Here is a 13,634-nt window from a genome sequence, read left to right as displayed (position 1 = left end):
TTAATTTCCAGCTAGAGACACATGAGGAGGCTATCATGCTACATCATGGCTACAAAACTAAGTGATGGCAGTCCTTTAGCTCCATTATAATTACAAGGGACCACAGTCGCATCTCTGTGGACAGTTCTCGAGTAAAATATCCTCGTGTGAGCTGGGTAGTGGTAGCTCATGCCTTTAATCCCAGTACTGGGGAGGCAGAGGCAGGTGGAGCTCAGAGTTCAAGGCCAGCCTGGTCTACACAAGAATTTCAGGACAGTCAAGAAACCTTGGCTTGAAGAAGCAACAGGCAAGCAAAGAAGCAAACAGAAGCATCCTCGTGTGATACAGATAGCACTTGAAGGCCCTCTTCTCATGTTCTTTATTTTTATTTTCTGAGACTGGAGCTCATGTGGTCTGTGTTAGCCTCAAATTTGCTACGTAGCAGAGGATAGTCTTGAACTTCTGAACCTCTTCTTGTCTCCTGCAAGGGCTCAGATAGTGGGCAGTATTATCACACACAGTTTTTTGTTTATTTGTTTAGTTTTTGGGGGTGGGGTGGGGAGATAGTTCCTAGGGATCAAACCCAGGGCATGGTGCATGTGGGGAAAGTACCCTGCCAACACCACTACATCTCAACACCGCTACATCTCCAGCTCTTAGATCTTTTTTCTTCCTTTCAGTGTGCCACATGTAAGTTCATGACTCTTACCCTGTCTCTCTAGCCCATCTCTTGCATATTTAATCTTTGAGGAAAGCAGAGAATGGGAAGTCACAAAACAGGGCTGCATTCGTGAGAGCAGATTCTGCAGTTTCATGAACTTTTGTCCCTCTAACGTCCTAAGAAACTTAGAATAAACGCACTCCCAGGTCGGTCTCTGTTTTGCCCGATGCCATCCATAATGCTGGTACTATTGGCAGTATTTTCAGTCTAATACATTTTTTTTTCAAGGTTGGTATTTAGGCAGTTGACAATCTGATAGTGCCCTTAAATTGCATGTCAGTATTTCAGAGCAAAGTTGAGAGAACATGAGACAAAAGGGAAAGGCTAAGGGCTGAATGTAGTTGTGTGGTTGTGCTTAGCATGTATGAGGTCCAGCATGGGGATCACGGGGTGGGGGGCAGGCAGGGAATAGCTTACATGTTAACTTGGGAGGCAGGCAGTGAGGTTTTGGATTGCTTATAGTAAATACTAAAACGTATATTAATTTTATTCCTATGAGGTAGAGCTAGCAAGAGCTGAAAGTGAAGACGCTGTGAAGACAATTTTTTGTGCATGTCTGTTTTTTGTGGATGCATCGAGGCTGGGATGGCTGGGGCTGGGTGCCACTGTGCACTAGTAAAGCCTTGGGGAGAAGCTTTTCCTAGCTCATTTTCCCTGTGCCTCCCATCCTCGTGGTTTGATGTTCGTGCACCAGAGGTCATATCTATGGCTGTGGGAACAGGCAAAGAGTCTTTTAAGGATGTTTCCCTGGAAGCTGTCCAGCCACACTTTTCCTTCTTGGTCACCACTGACTGGGATCTATTTTCATGGCTGCTAGGAACAAAACAAACAAACAAACAAACAAACAAACAAAAAACCAAATGGGGCAATGTGGGCTTCTTCTTTGGCTTTGTGTCTAAACACGGTGCTTAGGTTTCTGTCAAAGAAATCTAAGAGTAGCCAGGAGAGGGAGCGACTGCTAACAGTCTGGTCCACTGTTGTTTTCTAAACAATTGGCATGCGTGGGGGTTGAGCTAGAATTGTTTGCTGGTGGCAGAGGGTAAAGACGCCACGTTTGTAAGGGGGGTTTGTGGAGGACTGATGTGTTTGTCTGAATTTCATGAAAGCATGTCCATCTCAGGCATATCAGCAGCCACTTTCCCCAGAGGTGGCTGGGCAGTCAGAGCACCCCAACCCTGGGAGCCCAATCAGAATGTTGCAGTAGGCAGGCTTTTCTGAGGAGCTGCCGACTTGCCACTGTCTCTACAGAAACATCTTTGTTACTTTGTGCTGTTCAATCCCAAGTACCCCCTGGAGGCCTGCCTCCCCTCAAGTCCAGATGCCTCTGTGGTGAGTGGTTTTTTTTCCCCTCTGCTTGTCCACTCAAATCCCCCTTTGTTTAGAAAAAAATTCCCCTCTTCCTCTGCACTTGCCCTTTCCACACAACCACAACCTCAAGAATGTGATCGTTGCACACAACACTGTGAAATCCAACAAGACTATTTCAAGGGGTGGCCCTGAGCTGGCTTAAGGAGAAGTTTTGTCTGCTGCTGTTCCTGCTGCTCCCCCTCCCTCCCTCCTGCTCCCCATCTTCCCCCTGCTCCTCCTCTTCCTCCTTTTATCTAGCAAAGATACTTTACCAGGTAGGCAGGTTTTTGTCTCAAGTGACTTTCATCACATCTCCAAACTTCAGGGAGCCTAGACTGAAGGTATTAAAGCTGGGTGTGGCTCACACATTTATAATCCCAGCACTCAGGAGGCTGGGGCAGGAAAACCATGAGTTTGAGGTCATCCTGAGTGCACAGTAAGAGCCTGCCTCAAAAGCAAACACCCACTGGAGATAGTGTGGAAAGAGCAAGGCTTTTGAATCCCACCAGGTCTTGGACTGTGGAGACAGCACAGCATGAGGACCTGATGAAAAGCTAATAGATAGACACATGCTTGCTCTTTAAGCCCTAGTCAGCTGGCTTAGCCTAAATGGTGAGCTCCAGATCCCAATGAATGACCCATATCAAATAAACAAGGTGGATGGCTATAGGCTCAATTTTCTTAACCAAGATATTTTATTACAACTTATTAACCAAGCATACGTCACTGATAACCCGACTAACTGAAACAATAGGAAAAGAGGATTAAAGAACACAATAACAAACCCGGGAGGATATCAGTTCCGAGGAACGATTCTTCTGGCGTAATGAGCAGGATTTCTTCTGCTGGAACCTAGAGTAACCAGAACTCGGAACCTCCGCAGGAGCCAGAGCCCCGAAGCCTTCTCTCAAGCGGTTCTCTCTAGGAGCGTCTTGAAGTGGAGTGATGAACAGCCAAAACTATCCCAAGTCTCCAAAAGGCCCGCCTCCAGTTCTGGGCTCATTTATAGATCTCCTCCTAGAGTCTGTTCACAGGATCTTTTCAGCTGGCAACAATCAAGCTCCCACACGAGGTAGTTGGTCTTCTAGTGGATTAACCTCACCTGTTCTCTCACAAGACCATTCCGATCCCACACTTGGGATTGTAACGAAAACAGGTTTATCTCTCCTTCAGATGGCTCCTGAAGGAAGAACAGCAAAGTTGCCCTGTGGCCTCCGCACCCTCCTACACAAAATTCTACCAGGCCACCACTTACCAACTAATACTTCCAGAAGTTTATGTAACCCCTTCTGATGAGAAAAGAGGAGGGCCAGGTAGTGGTGTGTGCCTTAAATGCAGCATTCAGGAGGCAAAGACAGGTGGATCTCTGTGAGTTCAAAACAAGCCTAGACTACAAAGTAAGTTGTAGGACAGCCAGGAGCTAGGGCTACACAGAGAAAACCTGTCTGGAAAAAAACAAAAAGAAAAGGAAGTGGAGGAGGAGGAAGAAGAGGAGAAGGAGGAGGAGAAGAAGAAGAAGAGGAATAAGGAATCAATTTAGGATCAGCAATAACTTATTAAACAGAAAAATTAAAAAAAAAAGACAAACTGTATCTTAATTTTGACAGTGTGCTATCTCCAGATAGTTTTGTAATCTAGGGGAATAAATGCAAATTAAGTTGTCATCAAAAGTCAGTTTTTACCAGGTTAACAATTGACACACATAGAATATGAGTCAGTGTGTTGATTCCACATGGAAAGAATATCTTTAGCTGAGTGGGAGGCAGAGGCAGGGGATCCCTGCGGGTTCGAGGCCAGCCGTCTACAAAGCAAATCCAAGACAGTCAGGGCTGTTACACATAATGGGAGCATTGCTGTGTTTAAGATATCAACAGGGCTGTCAGTAGTGACTAAACTTCTAATCCTAGCACTTGGGAGGTGGAAGTAGACGGATCAGAAGTTCAAATCATCTCAGCTAAAAAGCCAGTAGATTCCAGGCCCGAAGAACCACCGTGGCATGATGGAAATTAGGAGACTCTTAGTCAACTAAAAGACAGTTGGAAGAAGAGCAGCGAATGCAGTCTGTGCATGCGCACTGGGGTTCATGGCTACTTGCGATCTGGGAGTGGCCTGGGGTTGAAGGGTTAAATCAAGTACTCATGAGGAACACATGTAGACTGCACCCTCTTGGCCGGCCATGCCTCTGGCGACTCTCTCCCAGGGAGCGGCTGGTGGCTCCTGGCTACAGTTCAAGGAGAGCCACGTGAAGCAACCAGGAAAGAGTTTCATGCTATGAGTTGCCTAACACTAAAGACAGGGCTTTGTCTTCCACCCGGCCCTGACCTGGGCAGTGTCGCCTATATCTGGGGGTACAGTCAAGTTCGCTAACTAGCTGATCTTGAACTCCTGGTCCTCCTGTGTCCTATTAAAGGGTGGGGCCGCCGGTGTGCACCACCACACATACCAAGTTCTGTGTGGTGCTGGGGGTCAACACAGAGCTTTCACCCACGCTAAGTAAGTACTGTGCCAATTGAGCTATAGCCTCAGCCCGGGACTGTGAATGTCTGATTTGTCTTATTTGTTAGCGTATCGTGACACTCCACATAGCAGTGCCGATTCTGGGTACTTTAAAAATGCTTACTGAAGCACACACCTTTAATCCTAGCACTCCGGAGGCAGAGGCAGACGGATCTCTGTGAGTTCAAGGCAAGCCTGGTCTACAAAGCAAGTCTAGGACAGCCAGAGCTGTTACACAGAGAAGTCCTGTCTCAAAAATATTGAATGAAGGGTTGCTCGGGTGGAACTATACAGCTTGGTGGGTTTTAGTGTGCTGGTTTCTCTACCTGAGACTTTCCTGAATGCTGGGGGGCGGGGGGTTGTGTGGGAGTGTGTGAGGGTGTGGTGCTTGCCTTTAATCCTAGCACTTGGGAGGCAAAGGCTGAGGCAGGTCATTTTCTGTAAGTTTGGGGCCAGCCTGGTGTACAGAAAGTTCCAGGACAACCAGGGCTACCCAAAAACGGAAACAACAACAAACAAACAAAACAAAACAAAACAAAACAAAAAAAAGAAAGAAAGAAAGAAAAGAAAAGAAGAAGAAAACTTTCTTAAACATCTTGAAAAGATGGGTTAATACTAAATTGGTAAATTGGCTATAATGCCTCACATTCATAACCCTACCACCCCGGAAGCTGAAGCAGGAGTGTGCGCTTAAGGGCCAGCCTGGGCTACATAGCAAGACCCTGTTTCAAAACCAAAACCAAACAATTAGAAACAAACTCACATACAAAACCAGGAGGACTGTGGGGGCTGTCTGCTCCAGGGGCAGTCACAGGCTGGCCTGAGGACAGAGATGTAGAGAGAGAAGGTAAACTCCAGAGGGCGTGGTCTCTGCGCCCAGACCTACCCTTCCTTCTTCTCCGGCCTGGACAGGGAAAGGCCATCCTTAATTTACTTTGGCCCCAGGACTTCTTACAGGAGACTGAAAATCTCAATCAAAGAAACTGACTGGTTGATTCAGTTCCATGGAGTACAGAGGTTATTTGAAGCCATTAGGCCTCTCTAACATTTACTGGTTATTTCAGGCTGAGAGAAGACACTTTTGCTTGCTGTTCTTTGTCCTCGACTGCAGTAAAAGAGGCAGCCTGTAGAGAAAAGGGCTTCCCTGGTGGCCACACATCAAGTCACCTCGCCACATTTTTAAAGCAGACTAGTACATAATGTTTTTACATCGTCCCAGTGATATAATTTTTTTTTAAATGTAGAATCAAAATATTAAAGTCGGGTTGCATTTTAAATAACTGAACTGGGTGGGTCAGAATTGCTAGTGTTTAAAAAATGTGGACAACATCCTTAATATAGCTATTTGTGACTAACCCAGTGGGTGTGACACCCACGGGAAAACAATAAACTCACTCACTGTGTATTTGAAAACTCAGAGTTTATTTTTCTTTTCTTTTTAAGTTAGATTTCAGAACGTTGCTGTTCTTTTTTTTTTTTTAAACAAGACACTCTTTAAGGACTTAGCCAAAATTCTGCCTTTGAAGAAGCGGCTTCTGCTGAAAAAACTAGTCATTTAAAGGCTTCTAAGTGAAACAAGAAATTCAATAAACAAACCAGAAAAATGCACTCTATGCCTTCCTCCAAAATTCCCTTAAAAAAAAAAAAAGAAACCTTATTTTATTGCTTTGCGATTGTTATGGGGATACAAGGTACAAGGAATGGGTTTCATGAACAACCCTACCATTCTATAAAACTGATCTGCCATTCCTTGCAATGATGCCTTATATAAAACTGATCTGCCATTCCTTGCAATGATGCCTTAATCTGCAGCCACTTCTGTATGCCAAGCAGTTGTTAAACATTACAGCAGCAGCACGTTGACCTGCTGCTCAGGCCTCACAACAGGCCTGAGTCCTGGCTAACGAGGGGTTAAAACTTGAGTAAAGCAGCAGCACAGGAGTCTCAGTGATGGCTAAACAGGCCTGAGCACAGCAAACAGGGCACGGACAGGGTCTGCCTTCCTACCCATCTTCTTGCTAAAGATCATTAGATTACATCCATAAAGCTAGCCACCAAGGTCTTACTTGGCCACTTCCTCCTCCTGAGGCAGACCACCAAGCTCCGCTAACAAAGGATTGAAGTCCAGCCATCAAAAGAAACCTTTTGGTTCACTTAATTCATGTGCTCAATCAAAACACACCAATTTCATCTTATTGCAAGGTTGCCCCTGGGCAAAGAACCCCTCCCCCTCCCCCCACCTTGTCCCCTTTCTCCCCTCCTCCTTGTTTTTTTTCCCTCCCCTCTCATCCCCTACCCTCTGTCTTTTGCCTCTTATTCCCTGCCTTTTGTCACTCTGCAGCAAGTACATCTCCTTTGTGCTGAGAACTTGGTCTGCGTGACTGTGGAGACTCCAGGCCTCTCACTCAGCACTGGAGCAGGGACACAGGAAGACCAGCATGGGTTACGTAGTGCATTTGAGGCTATCCTGGGATAAATAGTGAGGCTCTCTATCTAAAACCAACCAACCAACCAACCAAAACAAGAAACAAAAGAAAACAAAAATCCCTGATTCCCCAAAAATCTCCTGTACTCTGATTGCTAATCAGGTCTCTGTTCCCCTCATGGGATTGCGACTAAGTGTGGACTTTACAAGCATGCTGACTTACACGGGAGGGAGATTTGGAGAGCTGAGACAAACAGTCTTCTTTTAAAACTTTGTTTTTACTATATCTAAGGGTGTGTGTGTGTGTGTGTGTGTGTGTGTGTGTGTGTGTGTGTGTGTATCTGCATGTGAGTGTATGCCCATGAGTGCAGGGAGCTATGGAAGTCAGGGGGGCAGATCTCTCTCCTGGAATTAGAGTTACGGATGGTTGTGAGGCACCATGTGAGTGCTGGGAATTGACCCTGTGCCTTCTAGAAGAACAGCTAGTACTCTTAGCCGCTGAGCCATCTCTCCAGCCCCAAGAGGCAAATATTAATTTTGCTGTTGTTGTAGTTATCTTTTTTTCTTTGTCTGAGACCGGCATTACCCTCTGTAGCCTGGCTGGCTTAGAATGCACAAGGTAACTCCGGCTCCTTTGTGCTGAGATTACAGACTTCCACCAGGCCAAGTTCACCATGTTTCTTTCTTCTTAAAAAAAATTTTTTTATGTACATTGGTACTTTGCTCACATGTACATTATACGTGAGGGTGCCAGATCCCCTGGTACTAGAATTAGAGGCAGTTATGAGCTATCCTGTGGGTGCCGGGAATTGAACCCCAGCCCTAAGGAAGAGCAGCAGCCAGTGCTCTTAACCACTTAGCCATCTCTCCAGAACCTCAGCATTTTTCTTTTCTTTTCTTTTCTTTTTTTTTTGGGGGGGGGGAGGTTCTCTTGTAGTCCCGGCTGTCCTGGACTCCCTCTGTAGACCTGGCAGATCACAGAGATCCACCTGCTTCTGCCGCCCAACTGCTGGGATTACAGGCGTGTGTGCTACCATGCCCAGCCCTTACAATTTTTCTTAATACAGTAGTCATTTTTGTGCCTGTGTGTCTACTACCAAACCTGATTAAAATGCATCTGTGGCACCTTTCTGCCTCTTTCCCTAAATGAGGATGGTCAAGGATAGAGTGTACAGAATTAGGTGTGAAATATTCTCAGTGGATTTTGAGGTCATTCCTTTATTCAGTGTGTGGCTACTGAGTGCACATACAAGCCCACAGATGCTCTGTTATGCCTAGTTCCCACTTCACACTGGTGAGCACCCGGTGTTGACCAGGCCTGATCTGGCTGATAGGATGGTGCCGACCCTGACTGACTCATTTCCTGTGACCCAGAGCATCAGTGCCCAGGGCAGTCTGCTCACACTGACAGTCCACATCACACACCTCTGTGCTGACTTTAGTCTGTATGCAACATGGCTATCTATCGCCTAGGATTCCATTTCAATTATGCCTGTTTTTCATTCCCTATTTCCTTCTTTCTTTGTTTTTGTTTGTTTGTTTTTTGGTTATTTATTTATTTATTTTTTGTTTTTTGAGACAGGGTTTCTCTGTGTAGCCCTGGCTATCCTAGAACTCTGGGGACCAGGTTGGCCTCAAACTCGCAGAGATCCACCTGCCTCTGTGTCCTGAGTGCTGGGATTAAAGGCGTGTGCCACCACACCCACCACCACGCCCAGTCTCTCTCGCTTTCTCTTTCTCTTTCTCTTTTTAACCAGTTAACCAGGTCTCACTATGTAGTCCTGGCTGGCCCAAAATTTGCTATATAGACCAAGCTGGTCTCAGTCTCACAGAGATACACCTGTCTCTGCCTCCCAAGTGTTGTGATAAAAGGCAAGTACGCTTAATTAAAATCACTCTTTTGTATCATAATCTTAAATGGCATGAACAGCAATTGTTCCTTTCCACGTGCTAAAAATAGAAGTACCATAAAACATACTACTTAGGTACTTACCAAAGAAATCTAAGTCAGAAACTACAAAGATACATGTGCAGACAAGTTTACTGCTGTGTTTCCCCAAACTAAGGGAAGGAAAGAGGCCAGCCTAGGAATTTAACAGTGGGTGAGTGGATCTAGAAAATCCAGTACACATGCATATATCTAAGAACAGCCATAAATTATGTTATTTTCAGAAAAAAAGATAAAACTGGAGATCATGTTAACTAAAATAAGATAGTTCAGAAAGACATATGTTGCAGATTCTCTCTTGCCTCGCTCGCCTGTAATCTACATTGGAAATGGAAGGTGCAGTATACCGGAAGAGAAAGAAAATCACGGGTGGGGCGGAGCAAGTAACAGGAGTGTATACAAGCAAACCACATGATACACATGTTTGAAAATGTCATTATGGAATACACCATTTTGTGCTATGAATATGCTAATAAGAATTTTAGAACTCAGGACATTAAAATTTACTTTATTTGAATAATTAGCACATGCCTGAAGTACATAGCAGGCACTCGATTTGCTCATTGACTAACGGAAACTGCATCTAAAAAAGAAAACCGGTCCGGATGGAGCTGAAGAGATGGCTCAGCAGCTAAGAACACTCACTGCTCTCACAGAGGGCCTGGGGTTTGGTTCCTAGGGCCCACATGGCAGTTTATAAACTGTACCTCCATCTCCAGGGGATCCACAGCTTCCTCTTGGCCTGGCACTAGGCACCCATGCACTGTACTTATATACATTTAGGCAAGTACACATAAAATAATGAATAAAAGTATAAACAAAAGAAGCTAATCAAAGTCCCCAAACTCCAATTTACTTCTGAGGAGGAATAAGAAAGCTTCCTGTGTATGCCCAACTGACCAAGACGTCTATGTTTTAAATATATATATATCCTTTTATATGTATGTATATATATCCACACATATATATCCATATATATTTAAGGATATATCTATATATCTATATATCCTTAAATTCATGGCCATCTTTAGTGTATGAAAAGAAAGTGCTTAATTGAGTCGAAGATCATTGACGCCGGAGAGGGGTTTTATCATAGAATTAAAACAATGCTCATGAAAGTTATCTCAGTGATTCTGCTTAATGGGATGTTTGTTATTAAAGATTTAAAGGAAGGGAAAAAGTCAACTTTCTGTCTGTATTGACATTACCTTAATAGCCTAAAGACAGTTATTTAAAAAAAAAAAAAAAATCAGGGTTGTCTAAACAATAAAATTTACCTCAAGATTACCAGTAGGTGTCACTGTTTAAATATACTGATAATACTCCCCCCGCAGAGTTCTGAGCCTTTCGAAATAAAGACTTAGTTCCATGTCTCCAGATAAATGAAATGGGCCTGAGGTTGAAAAGAAATGATCAATGTTTTCTAGGTTTTATGATTGTATTGAGGAATTTAATGAGTGTCCTTCAACTTATTCAAAAGTCTGGGGAGTTCCTTGAGCCATACCTACAAATTAAGATCTTAGACTGCTTATATTAAAAACAGGGACGCCACAAAAAGATCAAAGGCGCCAATTAACCAGGACGCAGAGGGGCTTGTGGAGACTGTAGCACCAACCAAGGGCCATGCACAGACTGGACCTAGACCCTCTACACAGCCGTAGCTGATGGGCAGCTCAGGCTTAATGCAGGTCCCCAAGTACGGGGCGCGGGGACTGTCTCTGATATGGACTCTGTGGTCTGATTTTTTATCACTTCCAAGCCCTGGCGAGGCTGCCTCGCTAAGCCATTGAGGAAGAGGATGAGCTCAATCCTGATGTGGCTTGATGTGCTGAGATGTGTTCGGGTACGTGGGGTCCGGGGGGGGGGGGGGGCGCGGGGGAAAGGTAGAGTCCCTTTTCTGAGAGGGGGCGGGGAGAGGGAGGGAGGTGGGACCGGGAGGAGAAGGGAAGGGACTACGATTGGGACGTAAAGTGAACAAACAAACAAATAAATACTTTCGAAGAAAATAGAAGAAAAAGAAAAGGCCAAAATATTTAAAATTTGGGTCTTCAGACCAAATGGTACCTTCTTGGAATTAACTAAAGAGTTGCATGTGAACAAGTTAAACTTTAGAGGAAAAGAAAAGGAGGGACTGGGAAGCACCGATAGAGGCAGAGAAAAGCAGAGGCGGACTTGCTTTTTCCTTCTAGGCAGAAGTACTTTTGCGAAAAGTAGGCAGGCCTTCCCGCCAGGCCTCCTACCGCCTAGTATACACAGCTCCGGAAGCGGTCAGAAAGTCCTCTGCCGTGCACAGTTCCTGGAGATGCAGTCGCTTCACTGAGGGAGACTTGCTCTAGTAAGGGTTGAACTACATTTATTTTAATTGGAAATAAGAACTTCGATTTTTCAAGCAATCTGGACCGAAAAAAATTAATATCCCGCGGCAAAAAACAAAAGTAACACTTATACCAGGAGTGGGGTTCGAACCCACGCAGACATACGTCCATTGGATCTTAAGTCCAACGCCTTAACCACTCGGCCATCCTGGTTCAGGCGTGCACTCTTCCTTCTGCTCTCCCTATAAACCTTATAACGGCATCCTCCTTTTCCCTGTTACTCTGGGATGAGGTCGCGGGAGCGCTCCCGACTTTCTCGGCGCTGCTCCCGAGGCTCCGTGGCTACCACCCCGGTTTCGCACCGCCGCCGCCGCCGCTCGCTGTTGCTCTGAGCTCGGCGGCGGCGGCAAGGAACTGCAGGAGCAGCGAGCAAGGCGGCAATCTGAGCGGGCGGGCGGGCGGGCGGCTCTGCTTGCACTTTGGAGGGACGCAGCAAACAAACTCCACTTGTAACTTCTGGGCTCCGGAGCAAGCGGACTTGTAAAGGAATCCCTGAGGTGGTGTAGGGACCGGTCCGCAGGGCGACCTTCGGTGTGTTTATTCTAAATCAACGAGTTGCTGAGGCCCAACACCTGTGCGCTGTTTTCCTTCCTCGCCATGTGGCAAGACACACCGGAAAGAGCTTCTGGAGAAAGCTGTGTGGGCAGGACAGTGTGGCCAAGTCCCCAATTTCCCTCCCTGGTCCCTGCTGGCGCTATCATCTTTGCTGTGCCTCAAATGCAGGGTCAAGTCCTCCCCGCCTCCTGTCACCACTATCACTCACCTAGCGGGCCCTGCTCCCCTTGTTTTTAACTTGTTCCGTGTTTTACTTTCGGTTTTTGTTGCTATGACAAAACAGCCATAACAAAAAGCATTTTGGGCTTCTTTGCCTGACTACCTTGGCTTTATCCCGGGCCCCAGTCTGAGTCTTGCACTGCAGACCCAAGTTGTCATCCCCTCCACTTCCTCCTCCCCCCTCCCCCCTTCCTCCCGCCCCGTCCTCAGGCTTTGACTGTGAGCTTAGGTCAGTATGCAGGCATGAGGCTTGCACTCGGGACCCTCACTGTGCCAGACCCCCCCCCCCCCTGGTGCGACCCCGCCCCAACAAATTTCCATTGGGTCCCACAGTAAAGAACCGGCTGCTCTGCCACCTCTCACAGCTCAGTGGCCTCTGGGGGTCAGCTAGCCCTTGGTTCTCTGAGTCCTGCTCAAGTCTGAGAGGACTGCCCAAGAGGAGCTCCTACTATCGCAACTGTGGTAGCTCCCGTCTACCACCCAGTGGTGGGAACTCCAAAGGCCTTTGCCTGAATATGGTCCTCAATAGTAGCCCCTGGCCATTAAAGACAGCCCTCAGAGGGTACCAGGGAGCCTAGGTCCTCAGGCCTTGTCCTGTGTGCTGAGGACTCTGCTAGAGTCTGGAGGAATATAACATGGGGTCGCCACCCACTATCTCCACGTTCACCGTCAGACGATCAGAGGCCTTCAGCGTCAGGCAATGAGCATCTTAGCTCTTGCATGATGGCAAGATCACATACTGTGCGCCCTCTCTATCCCAAGCGTTGCTCTAAGCTCACTACACACATTATTACCCTAGCTTGTTTTTGTTTTTGCTTTTTGAAATAGGGTCTCACTATGTAGCCCCCTGGCTGGCCTGGAACTCACTATATTCCAGGCTGTCGTTAAATTCACAGAACTCAGCCTGCTTCTGCCTCCCAAGTGCCAGGATTAGAGAATTAAAGAGTGCTAATGTTCTTTTTCTTACAAAACTGTGTTTGTTTCCTCGGTTTCTCTATTAACCCAGCTCTCAATGAAATAACCGAGACTTTTTTATATTTGTTCAAAAATAAGCTTCACAACACATTAACTGAGCAGTTATTACTCTATGCCTAACCCTCTAATCTGGTTCCCTTCCAGCACAGATCCCCCCTGCCCCCCAGATACCTGCACGTTGTAGCTTTCTTCCTCCAGCTCCTTCTGCTGTTGTCTCTTGGACCTTTCCTGTGGCTGAAACCCTTCTTCTTCCTCTAACTCCTCCTCCTCCTCTTCCTCCTCCTCCTCCTCCTCCTCTGGCTGGCAGGAAGTTCAGCCCTATTCTCTACCCTGCCCAGCAATTGGCTGCCAGCTGATATGGGGGAGGGTGCATAAATCAGCATTTGAATTACACAATAACCTTATGCCTAAAAAGTGTGCAACTACCTCCATTTAGCTTAGTTTTCTTAACAATTGTAAAGCAGGTGTTCAGCAGGTGTAAAGCAGCAGATTTTGAATCAGATCACGGAGTTCAGTTACAGGCTTGTTCAACTAGAGGAAGCCCCCTGTATGCCCTGCCCAGCGCTGCAGAGAGCTTCACTGCCAACCCAGCCT

At 46.2% G+C, this 13,634-nt stretch overlaps 1 long non-coding RNA gene across 1 annotated transcript; it reads right to left on the bottom strand.

Moving 5' to 3' along the window:
- Positions 1-2,723: 2,723 nt before the first annotated feature.
- Positions 2,724-13,308, bottom strand: LOC311594509. The gene is made up of 2 exons (XR_014778114.1): positions 13,212-13,308; positions 2,724-3,227 (listed from the first exon to the last, which is right to left on the bottom strand). It is a non-coding gene; the product is annotated as an uncharacterized lncRNA (long non-coding RNA).
- Positions 13,309-13,634: the final 326 nt, after the last annotated feature.

This window comes from Acomys minous, assembly GCF_964271855.1.
Source record: "Acomys minous genome assembly, chromosome: 3".
Lineage (NCBI taxonomy): Eukaryota > Metazoa > Chordata > Mammalia > Rodentia > Muridae > Acomys > Acomys minous.
This window is presented reverse-complemented; position numbering and strand designations above follow the sequence as displayed.